Raw genomic sequence first — 25641 nt, forward strand, 5'->3', positions numbered from 1 at the left:
CTTTTGAAGAGCACCACTGTGCTTTTCGGGTTGATGTCAATGCGCCACTTCCGGAACCACTGTCCTATGGTGGCTGCTGCGATCTGGAGTCGCCGATGCAATAGCGACTTCTTCCTATACGAGTAGTAGATAGCCGTGTCATCGGCGAAGAGCGCTAGATGGGTCTCCGGAGACCGGGGTATATCATTGATACACAAACTAAATAATACCATGGAGAACGCGGAAGCCTTGCGGCAGTCCGGCCGTCAGATGACGGGGGCGAGAGCGAGTTCCCTCTACTCGATATCGAAACGAACGGTTTGACAAGAAATCTCGTATGATGAGCACGAGTCTGTCTGGCACTCCCATGTTATACCGTTTTGTAAATCAAACCGCTGTGCCAGGCTTTGTCGAACGCCTTTGCGATATCGAAGAATTGGGCTCCGGTCGGGGTTGGTTTCCGCCCATTTAGCCCTATTAAGATATGCTCCGTGAAGTGGTGCACTTGTTGTATGCACGAGTGTTTGGCGCGGAACCCAAACTGCTTCGTCTATTGATATTTTCTTTTCGGTAATGAAGTCCCAAAGGCGTTTCCGAAGGAGTCGTTCCTATATTTTGCCTATCGCTGGGAGAAGACTAATCGGATGATTGTTCATGATATTACTAGTAAAACGATACTCGAGCAACTTGCAATTGGACCTTTTACTTAGAATATCGTTGTCTCACGTTTCCAATAAATTACTACTGTAGGTTTGACTCTCTTAATATTTCGTTTGTATCTATCTCTACGTTATCCTAAAACAATCTCTTGTTATGTTGTAATACGATGGATAATTTTGTCAACCAACCAACCATTATATCCTAGCAAAGGGAATTTCAACCAAAATTGTTCATTTTTTGATGTCGTCGTTATTTCTGTAAATGTTGGCTTTAGATCTAGTTACGAAAATTCTTCGTTTTCGTTCCTCTGGCCTGTGTTTGCTAGGCGACGCGACTCGATTCAATGCGCAAATTTGTGAAAATCGCGTTTGAACACCTCATAAACTATTATTTGTGTATTTCGATTTAACTTAAATTTTCTGGATGACTGGTTCAATAAATGGATTATAGAATAATTTTTGTCATCTGATTTTGTATAAATGAGGACATTTCTATAATAGTAACTAGTTAATCAGCGTAGTGAAAGGATTAGAATAAATTACGTTTTTAATTAATTGGAGTCCGAGGCACATAATATGTCTTGTTGTGTCAGTTTATTTGATGATGCTCATATTCCACGTTTTACTAGAAGGAGCCTATTCTGACCAATCTAATTAGCCGGCAACTCCGGAGATAGTACCGATCGAAATTTGTGGCTTACTACAAGTGCTGGAACCGCTGAGAAGATTACCAAACTTTTACTCTCAACCATATCTAGTATCTACGAGTGTGGCTATGTAGTAACTATTAGGACTATAACGACCGAGTAATCTTAGGCTGGAAACAACGCTTTACTGATTTTTTACGATTTAACTTTGTCTGAACTCATAGGCATTTTATGAATTGCTTATTTGAAAAAATCTGCTCGACATAGAATAATCGCAGAGAATCGTTACGATAAAATCTTTTTGTTATTCCTCTTCACAAAGGCTAAAATCTCTTTTACAATTCTCGGGAAAAGCTTATCTTAAAGGGTCCTATTAAAAAGGCTTGATTTGTGGTCGTAATGAAAATTAAGGGCGTTACTAACTTGTGAATTAAAATCGTTTTTAACTAAAAATATACTGAACATTAATCGAAGCTTAAAGATGAAATTTAAAGGCTTAAAGTTGTTTTTATATGAAAACATTCAATGGAGTGTTTTTATAGGTATCGATGAGAACAAAATTAGAACTAAGGTTGAAGTTTCGTAATTTCAGTGTCTAGTACGTAATTTCATCTAGTAGTATATTTCAAGAGTAACAAATTTCAATTGTATGAGTGGCCATTTTTTAGGTCGAAAAAAAATCTTAAGTTCCCTTCGACTGATATAAAATTGTAATGTTCCTGAAGTGAATGACAGAAATTTGTCCAACTCAGCGGAAACGCAACTATAGCGACGTCTGTAGGTCTCGTTTCGTTCCGCTAAACTACATGTTTATCGTTGCCCCTGTAACAAATCGAACCGGTGTATTGTGTGAACGTAGACTTATTACGTCGTATTCAACCTCCTTTCGCTCACTCGTAACTGTTTCAGATTTATGCGTTACGTGAAGTCTACTATTTCTACGTCATTGAGAGTCCTAAAGCTTGATAGATTTTTTTTAAGGCACACGTATTGTTGTCGTTTTATCATTAGTAATGATTTCGTCACCAGTGAATGTTTAATTTGTTTAGTCAATGCTATAATTAAATGGGAATCTTTTGAGTTTTTATAAGTTCCGATATCCAGGCATGAGAACATGAGATACGGAGTTATAGTTTTAAATAGCTTAACAATAATATCGGCTCTGTTAGGTACACGATAGTTATATAAACCTTTTACACGTAGTTCTGATTTTCTCTAGAAAATATCGACATTAATTATATCATACGAAATTTTGCACCTTTATTATGTTAAGAATATGATTACTTTAACCCTTGTAGTGCTCAGATTATTTTTCCATATTCGGAAATTGTAAAGGATTTTTGAAAAAAAGTATTATGTATAGACATAATAGAATTAAAAAAACATTAAATTAAAAACAAAAAAACAATGATAAATTTCCAGCAAAATAAATTTAAATAATTATTTATAAATGTTATTGACTCATTAAAACATTACACATGCGCGCGCTAAGACACTTCCGTACAGGTCCATGTTAAATACTTACTTATAATCAAATTGCGGAATAGTCGGTATTCGAACGCTCCGCACTTTATATGTGTTAATAGGGAGGTCGATCTATGAACGGTTATATTTTTTATTTTATTGGTGTAGAAAAATACCAAAAGGACCACATATACATACATATATATAATACATAAAAGCAATGTTTTCGAAGAGTTGACCCACCTAGATCATTGTGAGAATTATAATTTTTAAATCTGTTCTGCAATAACAGATACGTTAAATGATGAGACACATTAGTTTTTTTAACGGGTGGTTAAAACCTTAACCAATTATATTATACAGCATGTTGTCGCGATGCCATTTTTAGATATGGGATCCGTCCTAAATAAAACAATTAGCCATGCAAAGTACCTACGGCTGACCCCATAAATAATTACTGATTTCTTTAAAAAGAGAGATTTTCAGGTAAGGGTTGATAAGTGTGACTTTTTATTTTTATAGAATATTAAATTGCTGCCTAAAAATTATCTTATATGGGCTTTTTTACGAGAACAAAAAAAAACCTCGTTGGCTATGTATCGAAAAAAATAAATGCGTAAAAATATAGAACTAACAAAATAGTATGTATGAAAACTATTTAATTCTCGGATGCTTTTTTACATTTTAAATGTTCATTAAACAAAGAATGTATTTAAATGACACAAAAATTGAAACAGATTCCATTTGATCATTCAAATTACAAGGAGCTTCGGACGGTGGCAGTTTTCTTCGAAGAATGATGATCTTTAACTTGTTTAACCCTTTGAATCGACGAGATAAGTATTCTCCTACGAGTTTTCTCAGCGAAACATTTATTTCGATATTTTGTAAATATTTGTTCTAATGTCCGGAGAATGTTTTGAGCTTATCTACAATTACAAAAAAAAAAAAAAAACGGCTTAAACCCATTTCACTTATTTTGTTTATCTTACTTCAAAATGAAAATTTTAAGCTGAAATTAATCAGTTTCCGGGGTAACTCTCATCTCCACAAACTGTGTATCTGGAATGCTAAGTATTTGTTTTTCATCTCAGCTATTTACTTTCTGAGAAGGTCGAAAAGTTGGTTTGTAACCACTCAACGAGTCCGCCTCGTGCGTGTCGCTTCCGGATGTTTTCAAGAATCCGTATTCGGTCGGCGTCACTCCAACTATGTTCTTGACATACTTAAAGTGAATCCCGAGACTCTTTCCTATGAATAATACTGAATAGCTGATAGCGAATCCCTTTTGAAAAATACGATCCACAAGAATTGTAACGTTTCACAAATCTCCAGCGATTGCGTTAAAAATAAATGATATCCCAACAGGAGCGTTCTTTTAGTGAGTTGGATTTATTCGAGCGATAGTAACACTGTTTTCCGTGTTGCTATCACATTTTTTATACTTATTCCATGTTGCCACCAAAACAAATATTTTACTTTAAAATTGAACTAGCGTGCTATATTTTGAGCGATGTTTGATTAGGCTTTAATCACAAGCGCTTCATTCATGAGAGTTAACATATAAAGGTATATATATAAGCAAGAACCGCGGTGGTATGTTTATGTTTTCGCGTGTATTAGACAAGATTGGTAAACAGTTTAACTCTTTCCTTTTACTGAATTTATTCATTTCCTACTTCTACTGTTTTATGTAATTTAATTTTCGTAATCTTGGAACTGCATCGGAACTTGTAATTTACTGGCGGTAGGATCTCTTGTGAGTCCGCACGGGTAGGTACCACCGCTCTGTCCATTTCTGCCGTGAAGCAGTAATGCGTTTCGGTTTGAAGGGTGGGGCAGCCGTTGTAACTATATTGAGATCTTAGAACTTATATCTCAAGGTGGCTGGCGCATTTACGTCGTAGATGTCTATGGGGTCCAGTAACCACTTAACACCAGGTGGGCTGTGAGCTCGTCCACTCAACGATTCAATAAAAAAAAACAAAAAAAAAACAAACGTGTGGCACTCGGGAGCTGCCGCGGTAAAGCTATGGCATAGCACTTTTTATCAACTTATGCAATTATAATTAGACAATGATAATTTAATATTAAAACAATAATAAAACAAGACCACGCTATATTAAACATTAATAAAAGCAAAACCTTAACTGTACCCTTCACACTCATAAGCTAGACCGCGCGAGAGAAAGATGGGCAGACTTGTCATGATGCGCATGCAGTGTGACGTCACGCCACGTGTTTATTCACAAACACTACACAAGCGCAACGTGTGAATGTGTTGAACGCGAGCTACATGGTAGGCGGAGTGAGGGGTGTTAGGTTTTTTTCGTTACGGAATTTCATGATTCGGTCGCCGCGCTCAAGGCCCGCGATAAAAGCTATGCAATAGCTTAAAAACAAAAAAATATTATGATTTATGTTTTGATGAGTCAAAATTATATCTACGCCCTTATATATTTAATGTCATTTTAATCTTAGTCTCATGCTTGAAAGCCCACTCCACAGTTTGATATACCAGCTCTACGAAACTTCTCTACGACTCCATTCTTCGGCGCCGAGTTCAAGTGACGTTATATAAAAGAGCTCATGAATTCTAGTCTGAATGGTGAAATCTACAATATGACGTATGGTTGCGACGTTTATAACTAAGTTTTTCGTTTGACCTGATCTTATTGAAATATCGAATTGGAATCCTATGCGTCCCTTTGAATCTCATTTTCATTGATTTATGTTGGTCTGAAAACGGCTTATCTGAGTACACGATGATTGCATCGGGCCAATCGGTTTATTGGATCGTAAATTGAAGCTTTATACTCATAACCATTCGAGTCCGATTCAAGTCAGATTGCCTTGTGTTCCGAAACATTAATCGTTTCGTGATCGTTGTAAAATGAATCGTAACGGTCATCGAAATTTTCGTAACTTTCCTTTTAAACTGCGCTTTATATTTCTAGTTGATCAAACGGAATATAATTAAAGTTAGCTGGTGGTAGGTGGTCTTCCGAGCGCATTTTCTGTCGCGAAGCAATAATGCCTTTATCTATAAAGGGAAAAGGGACACCCGTTTTACACTCATTGAGACTTAAACCTCAAGATAGGTATGCACGTTGCGTTGCCTAAGGGCTTCGGTAACCACTTAACAATAGGTGAGCTCGTTTACGCGTTGTTGTCAAAAAGTTTTTTATCCTTTTAATTAAATTATATATTACATTATAGCGAAATTTAGAAGTCTTGTTTAGTGATGTTAGAATAGGGAAAGTTTTATCTTCCGACAATTCTAATCTCGTTTGTTTGTTTTGTAGTTTCAAACGAGATTATATGTACGTTCGCAGCGCTACTGCAATTCAGTTCAGGCTGTTTTTTTTATTATTTTTTTTGTTTGATTTAAGTTTTAGATTTTGCGCATTCCCTTCCCACTCAATTTAATGAATAGAGATGTGAATTTACACTAGTGTTTACTGATATGCATATACTTACATATGCATATGTTCTTTCTTTCAAATTAGGCTCATAAAAAAACGGGTTGTTTGTAAAGTCGGTTTACTGACGATAGTTGAACGTGACAACGTCATAAGAAAATACTGATGGAATGGTTTCATTTTTCAAAAGAAAATTTTAATTTTATTTGTTTGATAGATATTTTGTATGGATAATTGACACCACATTCATTTTGAACTTCATACTTGACGAAAACATGTAAGTGTATTATTGTATAGCAGCTGTCCACGCGGATGCATCGCTCACTCAAGTAGGAGAGAGACAGATGTCGAACGCTGCCGAACACGGAGGCCGATTGTGCCTCTTTGTCGCTCGTTGCGCACTCTCGCTTGCACTTCAAACCTTAAATGGAACGCCTCAATGAGTCATGTTTTTTCGTGCGTGCAGCCGGCTCCATCGAATTATAAGACGTTGTCACGTCAAAAAAATTGCTGCAACAATATTATATAATATAGTATATAATATTTTAATCATAACAAAACAAAACGTTCATTTTATCAACTGTTAAGTTGCGTGAATATACTTAAGTTGGATTCTTTCATTGCAGATTGGTGAAAATATTGAGTTCAGAGAAGAAAACTTTGATTAAATTCTAGAAAAATAAGATAAAAATCTGTTTTAACTGGGTTAGCTTTCTGTAGTCTATATGAAAGGAATTACTGAAACTTAAATAACAACATGGACTAGTTCGAAATTAAAGTCAGTTCAGGTACGCTGAAGCATAAATACTTTCAACTTTTGCTTGTAGAAGAAATGTGACTAGCGCACCTCAAATGGTAAATCGGTATATATCAGTTAAATTTTCTTATTTTGTACGCAACTGTAATTTAGTTTATAAACGTAAATAGGAACTGACATATTGACTCAAATGTGATTTAGTGTCTCAACTGTGTGTTTCGTTGTGAATCCGATATTTCAAGGAGGGAATACCCGTGGGCTAAAACTGAATTCCATTTTAAAGTCCTACAATGGAATCGTTATTGGATTGTGTTAGTGACGATACCTGCCTTTATTGCACTTGAGCCGACATTTTACATGCTTAGACAAATTCAATTTTTGCATAGAACATTCTTTGACAAATGTGCCCATTTCCTGTGCTACTTCGCCGCGATTGCCTGAAAGTTAATCCACTAAGAGGCGTTCCCTGCTCTCACAATAATACGTGCAAATATATGCGGTACTGCTTCAAATATTTACTAAGACTAAGAATATGATGCTGTTGTTTCAAGAAAACAGAAATGACTTAGGTTTTGTGTCCCTAGTTACTTTACTAATGTTGTATGGCCATACTAGAAAAGATTTTTTGTCTAGTTATGGCGATATGAATGAAAAAAGAAAAAATAATTATTATTTTTATTAATTCATTATGTTACTCTGCACATTTCAAGTAAAGTATGGGGCTATATATCAAATGAGCTGATAGTATCAATATTGTTACATTTGCCGTGGAGCAGTCTTGCGATCCGGCTTGAAGGAGAGCCGTCATTGCAATACAATTAAACCTTCGATATCGTGTTTTAAGGAGGATGGCGAAATTCACTTTGTGATGCCCACGGGTCCCAGTAACTACTTAACACTAAGTGAGCTGTGAGCTCACGCGCGAACATCCTACACTTATTACAAAATACTCATCGATCTCAATTTAAATTTCACACAATTCTTTAAAACATAGTATAAATACCATTTTACACTACAAGGTTAAGCAATGCGAGGTATACTATCAATTTATGGAATATTTAGTATCCATAAACGGAGTACGTTTAGGTCGGACCACGTAGAGACTATTAATAACGCAGCCATGCATGGACCCGTATCATCCCGTCCGATACGACCTCCCTCGACCCGCCGCTCGTGTGTCTATTGATCACACTCTTGTCATAAACAGTTTCCCTAATGGAGTCAGTTCTATCTTTGTGACATTATTGTTTTTGTCTTACGACTAAGGGTATGCGGTCACTCGACGTGTACTGCCCGGAAAACGCGTCATGAATCATTTGGCTGAGCTTAATGGCAGTTCTCTGTGAGCACAACTATGTCAACCGACGGGCAAGCCACACTTTTTTTATTAAAAGATTTTGCCTTGATAAAGACTACCGATGCTGATAGCCTTGAGAGGCTATTTCAGCTTACCCTAGCGTGTGTAGGTGAGCTCACGGGGCTCAAACCTGACGACGTTGCTAACACGAACCCTAGCAAGAGCCGTGCTTCGCAGAATCTACCACCGGATCGGAAACGCGACCCACTGAGAAGATCCGGCGAGAAACTCGGTGGGCTGTGTCTGAGGGTTAATTTACTCGTCGAGCCCTTCGTCGCAAGCGACGGGTTCGACGAGAACGGTGACCAGTGCTTGAGGTACCTAAAAGCACCGTTAGTGAATCGGGAGGATCCGAGATGACGTGTTTTGGGCGACGTCGACTGCTTTCCATTCTTTCCGCAGGATCGGGAATGTAGTTACCGGCGGCCACGATGAGAGGGTTCTCATGTCGTGCCGCTTTATCGAAGTGCGACGTTGTATATAATTTCGTTGGATTAGAAATGCTTATATTTTAATTGTCTACTCTGTGGAGATGTCTTTGAGTGGTAAGCGGAAAATAAATAACGCTTTGAGCTTCGATTTTGAGTTATTTCCAATATTTCCAAGTTCGCTTTTCCAAGAGCAACGGTCTCATGCTCTGGTTGGCCGTGAATCGTGGGTTTGTTTGCCTCCGATGGCAACAGTAAAACATCTTGAGACACAACTTCAAGGTTAGCATTTTCGACCTCAGCTTCCAATAACAAAACCAGAGATGACTCAAAGAGCTTTTAACTTTTTAATGTTTAGAACTAAGAATATCTACTTTGATCTAAAGTATAAGGTTTCAGCTTACAATATTGTACTAATACGCCGTTTCGAAAACTGATATATTCCAAAAAAGGGCTTTATTTCTAGGGGCGTCGTTCCTTTTGTTTGTCAAGGAGGACAAAACAACCAAAAGAAAAACCAAAACATGACACAAAAAAGCTCATGTTTATGTATCTTCACAAAATAATTAGAACGGTATTTCAAATTGTTATTGTACCTTCGTTTTGATTAAAAAATAGATTTTGAGATTTAAAAACGGTTTCTGGTTTGTATTTTCGACTTTTCAAACATTCTTTTGTCCGTTTGCTAACAATTGCGTTTCTAAACAAAGGTCTGGCAACCGGGAGAATACCTCGAACAAAAGTAACGAGATTGAACTCTTTACACGTTAAAACCAATATCCTGAGATGTTTCCTTATTGTATTGACATCTTTAGGTCCGGAAACACGTATGTCATTTCTAAAGCCGACCTCCTAAGGTACGCACCGATTTATCTTAAATAAAAAATTCGTATATATACCGAGGGATTATTTGGAGATTGGATTTTTTTAATGAAACCCTGCTTATTCGTAATTCGTAGTGAAATAAGCACGCCCTGTGCTTATTACGGACGAAGTAAGTTCAATCTCTTTTATCGCGGTATTATACCGGCCCGAATTGGACGTCCGCTCGTATTAACCAGTCTCTATACTGGGCGCGCGTTCTTCCGTAAAATTATGTTAAATTCGCTTAGTGTTTTAAAGTCATTATGATTTTTCGGCGACACGTTTTGGAGTTAAGCCAATTTCTGCATTCGATGTTCAGCGGGAAAGCTTGATTTATCTATCTAATTTATGTACGATCCTCTATCGTATTTATAGTTTTTGTAGAAAAAATAATAATTACATGAGAATTCGTTTCTCTGTGTCTTATTCTTTTCTTTGCTCTTATGCTAGTATGTGTCTCTATCATATGTATGTTATTGATTCATTAGAAAACTTACCATTGGAAAAAATGTAGGTGTTGTAAGGGATGTGGAATAATATGATTGATTTCTATTCTCGGGCGTAGGAACGCAGGCCAAAGTACATTGTGTAAAAAGTCATAGGTGCTGCTGATTCAGGCTTCTGGTGGTCGCTTGGTTTTTTCAATTCTCCTCTCTCGAGGCTAACCGGCCTCGTGTAGGTTTTTGCAAGCACTTTCAAAGCACTGGCTGCTTAAAGAAACGGGAGACTGCTTAATGAGAGTTTAAGTCCTATTGTCATTTTCCTTGAAACTGAATATATGTTACAAATTTTAACGCTGCATTTTAGAAGAGTTAATACATTCCGTATGACATTAAAGGGTTTGATAAAATCTAGTGTATAAACCATAATAGCATACTAAAGTTCCAAATATAAAATAGCCTGACGATTATGCGAGAAGCTAAGCGGCGCGGCTTCGTAATTACGGCGTCACTCCGCTAAAACGACGAAATAAATTGAAAAACCCGACTCCCGGTGAAAATTCGACTCGAAAAAAATATCTCTCCACGGCGCTCGGTTCTTGGATGACATCCCGCAGATAATGTATTTGTTTTTGCTAAAACGTCATTGTTAGTCGGCCTAGTAAATTATTCTGTAACAAAAATAATTGCATCGTCTTTTGAAATGGTAATTGCCTCATTAATGTTGATAAAGCGGGTTCGAAGCGTTGTAGTTAAGCGATTGTTTGTTCTGTTCGTTGATGTTTCAATTCAAAGAGGTTCGTTGATTTAAGATTGGAACTCTGAGTTTCAATTTAGCGTTTTACATGTACTACTACTGAATAACGCAAACACACTGGTCAAAAAGAAAACCATCGATGTACTACTACATAGTATCCTTTGCAATCAATGATTCCCAGTCCAGTACCAGTAACGGTGTCATTGTCAATTTAAGTTAGAGAAAAATTAAGATTATCAGTATTCTTATCACACATTACACTTTAACATTTCTATTCACGTCCGATTTATGGAAACACAAACACCTTCTTATATTTCGGTCGAATAAATCATATACGAAATAAGTCTCAGCAGACACCGATTTCAAAGGTGAAACTGCGCATAAATCTGAAGTTTACTTAAATTGTGTAACGCGTCGACTTTTTGTAATTGACTAAGGTTGCGGGGAATTCGGGACGTGACTTAAATGCTATCGATCTTTCTTTGAATCGGATAGAAAGCAACAAATTTTCTTTGCGTCAGGACTAATCGAGCATTCTAGACGCAATGCGCTTTCAATGGCGCAACGCCACATCACAATCAAGGGTGATAACGATGAATCTGTATGCCATTGAACGTCTAGTAATTAATGCCGCTTGTATTTCTGTAGACTGTCTGGTCGAGATTAACTTTACTGTGTAATAGAATATGTACATTTGTTAAATTGATGTAGGCGTTGCCTTTGTAAGAAACAGAGATCACAACATTTGTTGTAAACTGGGTAACTGCCATAGTAGCCACAAGTAAGTTCAGTGAACCATTATTTTTTATTTGGGCAATTACAGGATCCCTCAGACATCGTGAATACCGTCTTCTTAACAAAATCTTAGTTTAAGTTTGAAGTTTCAATACCTATTTAACGTATGGTTGGACGCGTAGAAATAGTGACCCACGTTGTATTCCCTAGGACCAGTATTTAAGATAGCTATTTGGGACCTTATAACTATTTAGGATTAATACTTTTATTAATTGCATAGACGGGTCAATGACCTCACAAATTATCTTCTGTAAAATAGTTACCGGAGCCCGTAGTCATGATATAATACAAATGCCACGATTACGCGGGTAGATACCACCGTCCTGCCTAGTTCTGCCGCAAAGCATTTATACGTTTCAGTATAAATTATATAACGGTCGTCATATGCATAATCAATTTGAGATCTATACTTTATTTCTCAATATGATGCACGTTGTGGTGTCCGTAATTTCCGATGTGTAAAAAAGAAAGCAAAGAATCAGAAAATACGAGTATAAAGAAAAGTTTTTGTTTAAAATAATACGGAGAAGCGTTCTGCGCTCTTATTCATAACGTTTGAAACTAGAATATAAAGGAAGTGGAATTTTATACCGTACATAATGAAATTTTCCATGAGACTAAGAGACAAATTTAAGCAAGATAGATTCTCGCTCAGTCGTTTCGAGTTAATAACTTCCAGTGAATCCTTTTATGTTTATTATTTAAGTACGAAAGAAAAAAAGTGAAGCTAAATGGAAGACCAGAAATGTTTTTGTTAAGACGCGGTAATTTAGCGACAAGAATCGCAAATGACAAGGTCGAATTCAAAGTAAATTCAACTTTGAAGTTAAGTTCACAGCGTTTTATTTATTGGATACGAAAATTCACTTTTTTTTTTTTTTTTTTTTTTTTTTTTTTTTTTTTTTTTTTTTTTTTTTTTTTTTTTTTTTTTTTTTTTTTTTTTTTGTCAGGAGGAAATCGCCGGACTTCCGCCCTTCACTGGGGATGAAGGGCGGGGCATGTCGGAGTCGAACCGACTAAAACCTCCTGTCTCTCAACAACCAACGTCCAAACCTCGCATGAGACAAAACTCATGAAAAGGCAAAGGGGGGAAAGTGAAGCGTTTAGTGCGGAGCACATCTCTCCCATCACCCTCCCCCTCGGGACGCCGGACTGGCGGTCGTCGGCGCCACGACCACCAGCCCTCTCGGTCGGCAGGCTATCCGAAGCCCGCCTAGATGGCGCCGGTTAGAATGGTCTATCCTACGGAATACCCCGCTGGGTCAGAACCAGCGTGGGTTGAGGATAGCCGGCCTTCCATCACCCGGATGCTCATGCATAAAACGCGTGCAGAGCAGCTTGCACGTCGTCTTCTTAGGCCCCCTTCGCCGGTCCCCAGGCCGACATGTGAGGGGACCCGAAACACTTAGAGGGCCAGGGCTTGGGCGATATCCGCCTCCCTGGCCCCCGCTCGACGGCGGCGGGCCTGTGCGTCTCTCACGCGCCCCGCCGCCTCCTTCTGCGAGATGGTGCACTCGCAGAAGTCGAGCATCGCCTTCCACGACTCGTCGTCACCGAGCATCGATGCCACAACACTCGGCAACGACAAGTCGTTTCCTATTTTTGCGACGAGGACACGGCGCCACCCCTCCCATGCGGGGCAGGCGACGAGCGTGTGCTCCGCCGTGTCCAAGTCGCAACCACAATGGTGGCACTCTGCCGTCGGCTCGGCTCGGATCCGGTGCAGGAACTCACCGAAGCAACCATGCCCAGTGAGCACCTGCGTGAGCCGGAAAGTGAGGCGTCCTCTGTCACGATTCACCCAGTTCACAAGAACCGGGCGAATCGCCTCGACGGTCCTACGACCAGCCGAAGGATCGGCCAGCCGTCTAGACCATGACTCCAGTACGGACCGCCGAGATTGGGCCCTCCGCGCTCTGACCACACTGGGGCTGGGACGCGCCACGCCCCGTACACGAAGGTCAGCCCGCCACTGATAGTCAGCAGCGAGCGCCTCCGCCTCCAGGACCCAAGGCGGCGTCCCAGCCAGTACACACGCCGCCTCGAAAGAGATGGTGCGATAACCACGGATGACCCTGACCGCGATGGTGCGTTGCGGCCGTTGCAGCAGCTTCGCTACCCCCACGGCCAGGGACTGGCCCCACACGGGCGCCCCGTATAGGGCCATTGATCGCACCACCCCTGTATAGAGACGGCGCGTCACCTGGTCAGGCCCCCCAACATTGGGAAGGAGCCGGCTTAACGCGCCGGCCACCCCCAACAAACGAGGGACCAGATTCTGAAAGTGAGCACGGAAGGTCCAACGACTGTCTAGAATGAGGCCGAGGTACTTCAACTGCACCCCGACCCCGATACGGACGCCTCCAACCACGATATGGCCATCGACAGGTGGCACTCTCCGGGGCCTGTGGAACCACATGGCCTCGGATTTACTGAGCGCCACGTCGAGGCCCAATCTCCTGATTTTGCCGACGACATGCGCCACCCCAGCCGTAGCAAGACGGGCAGACTCAGCAAAACTCCCCCCCCGGGCCACGACCAACGTGTCGTCTGCGTAACAGATTACGCTCAGGCCCGGGAGGAGGGCACCCCTCAGCACCCAGTCATACCCGATATTCCACAAAAGAGGGCCGAGCACCGACCCCTGTGGAACACCGCGCACGACCGGGAACCGGTGCACGATCCCACCGTGTCCGGTACACGTGACCGATCTGTCTTCCAAGTAGGAACCCACCAGCCGGCGAAGGTAGGGGGGCACTCCGTGTCGTTCCAGCGCCCCCCCTATCACGGACCAGGGCAGGGTGTTGAACGCATTGGCGATATCAAGTGACACCGCCAAAGCCACCCCACCCCCGGAAACGGCCTCATCCGAGAGGGCCCGCACGCGAAGGATCGCGTCTACCGTTGAGCGGCCCTCTCGGAAGCCATATTGCTCCGCCGAACGAAAATTCACTTAGGGTAATTGGCAATTTATTTACTTCATCTAATAAAACCACTTGATTGAAAGAAACGGCGTTATGGTAATAACTTTAGGGGCTGTTAAAAACTTCTCGTAGAATTAAACTGTTTCGTTTTCTTTCAAATAAGTGGGTTTACGATCGTAATAAGTTTACGTTTGCGTCCCTGGCAATCTTGACGATAATAGCGGATTTAGGCGGAGCATTGTGTACCTGCTACGAAGTAATGCTTACGGAATGGCGAATATTCGCTTAGAACGATTTTGCTTATTGCCCTCAGTAGATACCTACGTTTTTATTTTGCGTAAAATGGCGCGCTTAAAAGCCCACCGCGATAAATTATCCATTGTTGGCCTCCGAATTCAACAAGAGCCGTTTTTGTTCAATTCTTCGTCTCTTCGTCAATGGGGAATTTATTGCCCCTTCTGCGGTATTTAAATATGGTCGATTATATCGGGGAACTTTAATGTTCGCAACGCACTTTAGTGAAGATCGTTATTGCCATTTTCTCACATTTAAAAACGTGCCTCTCCATTCCATTAAGCAAAGCCGTTAAGAATCTTTTATTTTTTAATTTTCAAACTATAACGCCGTATTGTCGGTACCACATTCTAGAGTTTTCTTTATTTGAAAAGTCATTGAAGTAACGTATACGAATTAAGTTGACGATACATGTACCGCGTATTTAAACTGGTACCTACATATATTTATATTATAACCTTGCCTTATAAGTTAATATTTTGTGGACTGCGCGAAGTCAGCTGGCTAGTTAATTTTTAAATATGTTAATACTAAGAACAATAAATAAAGTGTTATATATTTAAGTGTTATAAACTAGGAATATCAACGCCACTTACACAATGTGTCTTCATTTTGAAGAAAAATTCAATGATACCCTTTACACAAAGTTACAATACAGAGAGTAAATCGAATATGTTATACGTATAATATTTATATAAAATTATTTTGACCAGTATTTTGGGGTAGTTTAATATGAAACGTATTTAAAAATACATATTTCAAATGACATGTTTATTGTAGTGTAATTACGATTAAGTAAAGCAACTATGAAGATCATGCATGTATGAAAAAGTATTGAGCCGAAATATTATACTCCGAATCCAGTGAAGCATTGAGCGTCAAATTGAGTTGAATTCGGCTAAGCCGGCGCATATAATCCCACAATCTTAAAACGTGAGATCAAAATCTGAAATATATAATAACGGTCATTCAACCCTTCGAATCGTTAGAAATCAACAGGACTTGTATGGCAATCTATTCGTGTGGGATGAGGGCATATCATACCACCGGCAAATACGCCAAATCAAAAGTATATGACCGAGCGTCATTCCACAAATAAGCCATCCGTTATACCTCTCAGTACCGAACGCGTTAAGTTAATTATAAAGAAAAAGTAGTTCCCTAGTGTTGACACAAAATTCAAACTGTATTGATTCGACTTTGGAACAAATTCTCAATTATTATGAGGTCGGTGAGTTGTAGTAACAAAAAAGTTACCTTGGTCACTTTCAATAATGATAAATTTTTGGTTTGCCTGTTTGTTCCTTCATTTCAAGTATATATATTAAAATTATTTCTTCCAATGTTATTGATCTCTTGGAACACTTAGACGAATCGTTAAGTATTCTTGTAATGTTAAAGTATGTTCAAATCCTCAATCAATACCGTTTAAGTCTTCGTGGCAATAATGCGATCAAATATTAGATTTTGTTGACTATTATGTAGTCTTTTGTGGAAGGATTCATTTAACAAAGCGCAATTTTGTACACCCTATGCTTGGTAATATAACACCAAAATTTCACGGAACTTTTAATTGAAACATTTACTCAAGTACTCTGGTTACTCGGAAAGATTAAAGAAACTTCTAACAAAGCGTTGCCAGAATACGGACGCGATCCGAGCCACGACAATCGACTGGCGTTCATTTGAAATCAAAGCAGCTTTTTATTCTTTGAATGGAGACGGAGCAGGTGGAATAAGATGTAAGCGATGACCGTAATCAATCTGATGCTCAGTCCTGACAACATGTGACCGACTAGCTATCAGCCGTGACCTCGTCGACTCTAAGACTCCATTTGTTGCTTCACTATAAAGAAATAATATAAGAATTGAGTATCCATCGTGTTCCTGCTGAAGTTAATGTGTGGAGTTTCTTGAATCCAATTAAACGATCGATAAATATGCTACCGAAAAAAATTTGCATTCCCGGGAGCGGACATTTTAATAGGGAAATAGCATACGCACAAAGGAGGGTGAGAAGATGATCGCTACGGCCACCAAAGTCTTATTTTTCTCACTTTTTTGAAATAGCTCCGAACTATATTTATTTCAATTATCAATTTTACTCTCTAAGAAATTATTTGGTATAATGTAAAACGATTTACAGTCACATTGAGGACAAAGTGATATTGTTACGATTAGGTATCATTACATTACTTAATTATAACTTTATACGACGTTTTGTTTCTTGACAGCTAACCTCATTCATTGCTCACTTTGTTCGGTTTCATTATTGACATGAACACACTAGCAAACTTTTCATAAGCAAGTTTAACAACAAGAAAACATAACGAAGCGCAAACTAAGCGAATCTCGGTGAGCATGATATAAAATATTTACTTAATAAACAAAAAGGTTGCCATTATTCGTGGAATGTTGCTACAAGTTCTTTTTACTTCATTTGCCAATTTCGAATAATATTCCGAATGGCGAACAATAGACTTTCAACGAATATCTGAAGTGCCTTTAAAATATCAACATTCTTGTAAATAAAACGGGTTTTTTTAGTTACGGTAACGAAACTAATATATAAGAAAAAATTAAAGATATTACTTAAACACCATTTTATTATTGTTATGATGAATCGGATTTTTTAAAAATATAAAACCTAGAGAAACTTAATCGTTTTCTAAATCCGATAATGACTGCACGATTAACCGGCAAATAAATGGGCCACTAGCGACGAATTCCCTTCATGCTTCAAAAAAACTAGCTGTTCTTAGCGATGTAGATAAAGGATGGGAACACGTTACGATGCAATTAATATATTTCTTCCAATCTACTGTTCCGATCTAAATGGTCTAGAACTGTATTATTCCTATGTATATATATGTCCCTACGTATACTGGATTAAACTGGAAATTTTAAGATTTCCTAGGCAAAAATTCTAGTCTAAGCCAGTTCTATATTTAATTTAATCTGACATCATACACATAGTTGTGGCTGAATTGCAGTGATACCAATAGTTAGAACCATAATTAAATAGATAGTTATTAATACTAGATAGAAAAGTTAATTTACAGTTGTGGGTGTTATTAATTTTAATGGTAAAAATATCCTCGATTAAGCATATGCTTATACGATGTCTGGCAGGGAGAGATCAACTCTGTGGGGTTTTCGATTGGCACCATGATAAAATCATAACGAAAAATAATAGTTTAAAAAAGCTAACAAAATACGCTTTTATAGAAAATCCAACTAAAAAATAGAAACTAAAATTTAATAAATTAGTATTAAAAATAGTGTAAGAAAAAATGATTTTATTGTAAAAAAGCGTGGGTATTAAAATTTATTTTCAATTTTTTAGTTGGATTTTCTATAAAAGCGTATTTTGTTAGTTTTTTTTAAACCAATATTTATTTTTCATTTTTTAGTTGAATTTCAATATTAGGATTTTTTTTTAAATTTTTTTTTAATGTTCAATTGTCATCGGTCCTTAATAAGTACATATACCAAATTTCAAGTTAATCCGACGTTTTGAAGGGGTCAAAATCGTGTTCAAAGATTCCGGTACATACTAACATACATACGTCTGAAGCTAATAAAAGCTTATTAAAAATACCCTAAAGCAAAATGGATTTGTGGTTTATTATTTTAATAAAAGTCCGATTGCTTATTAATATGTCTTATGGACCATTGAGTACAATATACATTTATGAAAAATGAACAATGTAAAATGAATATACTAATTTTCATACATAATCTAAACTACACAAATAACGACCGAAGTTTTTCTTGATATTAGTTTTTTTTTTTCTCCGAGTTTGTTTCATAAACGAATGCCAAACATTTATTTTATTACGAATTCAAAAGGAATGATGTTTGATTATTTATTATCGTTTAATAAATAGTTTTTATGGGTCTCTTCTGTTGGCACGTAAGCTGTTTTGCTTAGGGAAGATGCCTTTTCCACTAAGCTTGGAACCGAATAATATCAATGTAAACATAGGCTATGTGATATAAGATCATTTTAACAAGACAAATGTCATTTTCAGACACATTCCCGAGCTCATAATAATAAAGATAAGACATAACTGACAAAGTTACGTAATTAATACAGACTTTATTATCCCTTTAGAAATCAGATACTCATTCAACAATTAATCATAATTATTAGGCGGCCATGTAGTGTTCGCACACGGGACCTTGTGTTTGCATTTATCGGTCTTAATAACTTAATAGGAAATATCTTTTCGGACTTAGCAAAGAAAAAAAGGAGTTTACTTAATGGATTAACGAGCTCACGGTCAATATGGTTTTAAGTGGTAACACGAACTCATCACAAGATGAATGCCTCCACCTCTATGAGATTGCCTTTGTGTATCCCCAACTCTATATGTCCGAATGCACGCTTTGAAACGGAAATGAGTAATAGAGTGGTTCAAATAGACCTTCAATATGCCCTAACGTTTATAAAAACAATGTACAAACATTTTCTATTTTGATTGTATTTAATACTCATTGTTCTTCCATAGTATAACTTTTACGCGAACTCTTCATTTCTTATACTCGTATATGTAAGTAAGTAGGTACACACCGAATGACAATTTGTATCGTTCCCAACATCAAACCTCAGTACAATCGTATATGTATAAGTAGATTTAGCATATAGAAGGTTGACTGAGGATTTTGTTAAAAATACTTTACGATTTTTCTCGAAGTTAGACACAGTCGACAGATGGAGTATGTACATATGTAGGTACAGCGTGGATTTCGCATAAACACACAACAGAAAAGCCGTCCCAGAGTATTCCTGCTGGTCGTAGTGCAGCTCTCGCAAAAAGTTTAGCGCAAATAAACCATGATAAATACAGCTAGCTACATACAGTTTATGTACTCTAGACCTCGCTGTAGACTATTTCGTATTAATACTGCTTTCTTTCCCTCCGGCCTGTAGAACCTTTTGGATTTCAAATGAGACTACATTTTTTTTTTGTATTTTAATCCTAGAGAATTTAAAGCCTACAGTTTGTAGTGGTAATTAAACCTAATGACCTAACTTTTTTCCGGCAAAAACAAGCGGTATTTTTTTTTATATTTTTTTTTATCTATAATATAATTGGAAGAGCTCAAGACCCATTTGGTTTTAAGTGATTATTTGAACGTATACTCTTCAGGATGTAAATGCCGCCACCCATCTTCAATCAGGAGATCGAACTGTCTGTTGTATAGAGTGGGACAACAATTTTCGAACCGAAATGCTCAAATACTTCGCTGCAGAAATTTGGCTAGAATGGCGATGCTGATACGCGCTCAAAATATGCCCTACCCTACCGTGGTAAATGAAAGAAGTAGAAAATTCAAAAAAATCTTAATGGAATTATATGAAACTATTGTTACAATTCCATTTCCCGCAATTTAAATAACACTACGTAGTTTAAACGGTAAGCTCGGGCGATGGTCCGAGTCCGCACAATTCAACGTCTACCTGACCTGTTTTATTAAATGTTCTTGTCCCCTCATTTCGCAAACATTATCATTGTAATCCTAACGCGGCGTGCAAAGTTAATGTAACAGTCGAACAGTGTCGTTTCATATTCACGGTTTAAAAGGGTCCGGGTATTAGCGAAGGTTCACGAAAATTTCATGACTCTTCAATTGCGTCAACCTCTGCGGGTTTTTATCTTCAATTTACAGGCAAGCGGGTGAAGAATCTTCATCCGCGCCCTTTATACCGTCCTGCTTGTCTTGGCATGGCTCGGAGCTCATCGCACAGCGGGATTGGCTCGACATTTAAAAAGTTTTATGACCTGATTTATTATTTTACGACGCCGTTACCCACAAATCGATTTTTTTATTGCCCTATATGATGCGGGAGCTATCGAGTGTTCGGTTACTCGGGAGTCCGTGGGCATGGCAAGGTGCCGTCGTCCATCTTGAGGCATGAGCTTCGAAGTCGTCGTGGCCTAAAGGATATGACGTCCGGTGCATTCGTGTTGAGCAATGCACCGGTGTTTGGATCCCAGGCGGGTACCAATTTTTCTAATGAAATACGTACTTAACAAATGTTCACGATTGACTTCCACGGTGAAGGAATCGTGTAATAAAAAATGAAACCCGCAGAATTATAATTTGCGTCATTACTGGTGGTAGGGCCTCTTGTAAGTCCGCACGGGTAAATACCACCACCCGGCCTATTTCTGCCGTGAAGCAGTAATGCGTTTCGATTTGAAGGGTGGGGCAGCCGATGTAACTATACTGAGACCTTAGAATTCATATCTCTCAAGATGGGAGGCGGCATTTACGTTGTGTATGTCTATGGGCTCCGGTAACCACTTAACACCAGGTGGGCTGTAAGATAGTCCAACCATCTATGCAATAAAATCAAATAAAAGTTAAAAATTGCCAATAGCTGTACCACGTTCTAAACCGGAATACACGTCTGCCTCGTTGCGGGATGAGTAGGGCCGAAGAAACGATAGACTCAATATTCCTTTAAAAAGATGATAACGTAATTCTTTGCTATACATTTGATTTATTACATGTCGTCTTTTCCTAATCGAACTTTTATACGCAAAAATTTGCGGGCTTGCAATAAACGTTAAATACGCAATTTTATATCTGACCTATATCAGCTAGTCAAGAGTCCTATACTACACTACTGTAGACACAGTCCTCTGCTCTGTACTGATCTCGATCTCTTCTCGTACACAAACAGCCGCAGATCCGAAATTTGTGGATTTAATTTTTGTAACACGATGTTATTCTTTCATCATAGAAGTAGTCGTTTATGAAAATGTCACCAGTACGTGTTACCTTACAAAAATTGGTACATGCCTGTGCCCATTCAAAATTCTACTTTCACTTACGTTGACTTGAAAATATGTTTATTGTCGTCTGAAGATAAAAATGTATTTTAATTAAAATAATCATTAAATTGTGGTCTAGTTTTACATTGCCGAGCTACTGTATTAATGAGATAATTGCGTCAGCTGAATTTGCGGCTTGACAGCAAAACCACAGTTTTGGTGTATTTCTCGGCAATGGATATTTGAAACGAAATTACTATGGAATTATACGTATGTATGTACCGATATCATTAGCAATAAACGGAAAATGTTCAATGTCGGGCTTAGTTAAAGTATCATCATAATCATAGGTCTTGCACTTCTCGCCTATAATCACTGGTGGTAGGACCTCTTGGGAGTCCGCACGGGTAGGTACCACCGCCCCGCCTATTTCCGCCGTGAAGCAGTAATGCGTTTCGGTTCGAAGGGTGGGGTAGCCGTTGTAACTATACTGAGACCTTAGAACTTATATCTCATGGTGGGTGGCGCATTTACGTTGTAGATGTCTATGGGCTTCAGTAACCACTTAACACCAGGTTGGCTGTGAGCTCGTCCACCCATCTAAGCAATAAATAAAAAAAAAAAGAATTTCCTTTGTCTATCTCAAGTAGTTGGCCCAACTTTTGAATGGTTTTTGGTACTACTACCTTATCCGGTACGCAATGTTTAGGCCCAGTGGCTATCTGTTTACCAGCCCTGCTGATTTCTACTTTAGTTTAGTAATTGTTCATAATGAGACCGTTACTTTGGCTCTCTTGTGAATTTCTAAGTTTTTGATTCGATCGCTTAAGGTGACCTCAAGTAGCCTTTTCATTATTCGTAAGTAAGCTTGCTGACAACGTAAATTATCACATCTTAAAATCATCCACACCGCCAACGCACACTGATAAAATAGTCAAGACGCGTTGTTATACTTTTTGTGTAATAAAAATAGGATTTCCCAGAAAAAATATAGACTGTAAGATTCATATTAGCTCATCTGTTTCGTCATGGCATTTTCATGTTGTATCTGCGCCACTCAAAACGTACCGAGCTTGTTTGTATTCCGTTCACGAACTTTCCGAATATTTTATTTTGTAAGGGGTAGGTAGGCACCTACACATGTGGACGAATCTGATTTAAGAGTTGCTATTCAATAAGACTGTAAAATGTGCTCGGAAAAATCTCTCTCTATTTCCACGGCGTAAAACCAATAGCATATCATTAAATAAGATGCTCTTTAGTATATTATTTAATGTTAACAAAAAAAAGGAAAAACAAATTGAGAATATTAAGAATACGGATTCCCTTTTGTTCACATTTTATAAAAACAATTGTGATAACATTGCTAACCGCGATAACATTTCATCACGTAACGGGTCGCTCACGTAACGTACCCCTTTAATACATTTTATTAAAAAAGCCACCCCTTATCTGAACACCTATTGCTCCTTTTGTTTGCTTATATTTTATTAAATTTAACCAGTCTGCGGTACACGGTGGAACCGCTTTCTCATTTATGATGAAAATTCACGTACGTAAAGTATCTTAAAAGCAACAAAAGTAATACATTGTTGAAGTCTTGCAGAGTAAGTTCATCTATTCATTATGAAAATTTAAAGAATTTCGTATCTTCCGAGAGATACCGACCTAGTTCATAAAATAAAATACAGGGATATAGCAAAATAGCGGACTGGCTCTATCTGAAATTCTGTTACCGACGAGGACGCAATGGATACGCGTTGACTATAAATGAACGTTTAGTTTTTTCATGTTTTTGTCGAGCGTGATCGCGCTGTACGTTGATCGGCTTTTCTAAACAAAAGACAACAATTTGCATTTTAACTAACCGAGTGCCGGACCATGCTGACTAGCGCTCGCTAATTTAGCCTCGACCCCGGGGACAAACTAATTTTCCTTTTTTGCACGAGGCTACAGATTATTTCTTTATCTGTATTATCTTTGCCGTAACGGGCAGATAAAACTTTTCTCTTTTTGCTCCTTAACTCCGAACGACTGTAAGTACTTGTAAATAATGTTTCTCTCTTAATCTTTTCGCCTTCAGTTCGGACAAATCGATTTTTATAAAAATAGATGCGAAATATACATAGAGGCATTCAATATAAGTTATATATATCGGTTTTGTTAAAATTTAAATAAAAAAATAGTGGTTTACAAAAGGTACTTTATAATAGTATAGTATCGGTAGCGGCTTTGCTGTGCAACTATATGTGGCTGGATTAGGTGAATTCGTAAGGACGCGTCTAGGAATCGTCGACTGGTTCTTGGATGAGTCGGATCAGGGGCTCGGAACGTATGGCTACTTCGCGGCAGTAATATGAGTGATTCTAATAAATATCTCCCGGTGTCTCAAACAAGCAAGGGAACGATTGATCTACAAAAGCTATTATAATAGTAACTTAAACTGTATTGTTTATTTTGCATATAATATCTAAAGCAATTGAAATATCACATTAGTATTGTGACCTGTTGCCTATGTTTTGCGCACTTCAACGTAATCACACCTTGAAAAACAATTAAACAGAAATAAATATTGGTTTTCGTGTCGAATACGCCAAGTTCTATCATGATGGCTAATAATATTATCGATAGCAGAAAATTCCAAAGTAATAATTATTGAACTTACGCAATACATTAATGTTTCCTCGGAATTTTATATTACAGAATATTTCCTTAACATTTCAGCTGTCAGAAGTTTTTTACTCAACCGATTTTCTACTTCCGTATTGTGACGATTGACTTGTAAATAACAATATTATCTAGCTACAAGTACCGTTTTTTCATTATGAAATAACACAAATGCTGTCCCGTATAAATCACGGAAACGCTTGCATTTATTCCGTGGCGAAAATTAAAAAAGTTTCACCAATTTTGAATGAGTTATTGTGCAATGTTCACTTTTGTTTTCAATGAAACTCGAATGATTGAAGTTGGTCTATTTTAATACGCAATAATGATGTGGTATTAAATTTTGAATGTTGACTAATGTCCATGTTAGTAATCCATATAATACATATAATATTTTCAATCTTTTTCAATCCGCAAATATAAATAAATACCTACGTACATATGTACATATATATATCTTACAAATACTAAATTCTGCGTAATTTGAAACAGAAATTTGTGGATAAAAAATAGAATTCTATATGCTATTTAAGTATACATACCTACGTGAACCCTTTTTCTGTTCGGTCTAATAATACACAAAATATTTTGATGAACTGTATTGACTAAATTCTAAGCTTATTAATAAGTAAAACACATTTTGGTCTCGCTATGATGAACTGATCTTTTTTTATTTTTTTTTTATTGCCCGAGCAGGCAGACGAACATACGGCCCACCTGATGGTAAGTGGTTACCGTCGCTCATGGACGTCAGCAATGCCAGGACCAGAGCCAAGCCGCTGCCTACCTATCTGAAAATTTTACGATCGAGTCTCTTGCGATATAAACTGAACCTTTATTCCATTTGTTCGTTTCTCTCGTCTAGTCTACTAAGAATCAGAGGACATCTCTAGTTTAATTTCGAATTAATCCCCTGAAATGTAGTAACTTGTTTGAAATTTGGAAATATTAAAAATTGCTAATGCCCCGTTCAAGATAGTTTGGTCTCGTCGAAGAACGCTCGGCTCGTTACAGTACACCGTTTCTTGTTCGCCTGCTTCCGTTACAAGTTTAACAACTTGTCACAACTTATTTTATGAAAGGAACATGATATCTAATTAAATTGCTAACTAAAGGAGTGAAGTTTAGAACAGTTGTCCAACTCTTGTTACTAGAGGAATTCGAAACTCGAGATAAATAAATACATTGTTTTCTGTCTCATTAAAAATCAAGTAGTAATAAGAGACCAATTCACTCCGATTTCTAGTATATTTTGCAGTATAGTATTTTCATGAACCATAGTTGACCTGGCTTTAAGCAGTTACTAAAACTCATAAGCTGTGTATCTTTAATGTCGCCGTGGCTTGAATAGTAAGGCGTCTGGTATACTCGTACCAAGCAATGCGACTAGCCCGTTGTT

General features: G+C 38.0%; 1 protein-coding gene across 9 annotated transcripts in view; it reads left to right on the forward strand.

Annotated features, from left to right (window-relative positions):
• The window catches only part of LOC114251597 (neural-cadherin), a 340197-nt gene that overhangs the window by 161394 nt on the left and 153162 nt on the right, over positions 1–25641 (forward strand). The gene's annotated exons all lie outside the window — the stretch shown is intronic.

The sequence above is a fragment of the Bombyx mandarina genome, chromosome 04 (assembly GCF_030267445.1).
Source record: "Bombyx mandarina strain Sakado chromosome 04, ASM3026744v2".
In the NCBI taxonomy this organism is placed as follows: Eukaryota; Metazoa; Arthropoda; class Insecta; order Lepidoptera; family Bombycidae; genus Bombyx; species Bombyx mandarina.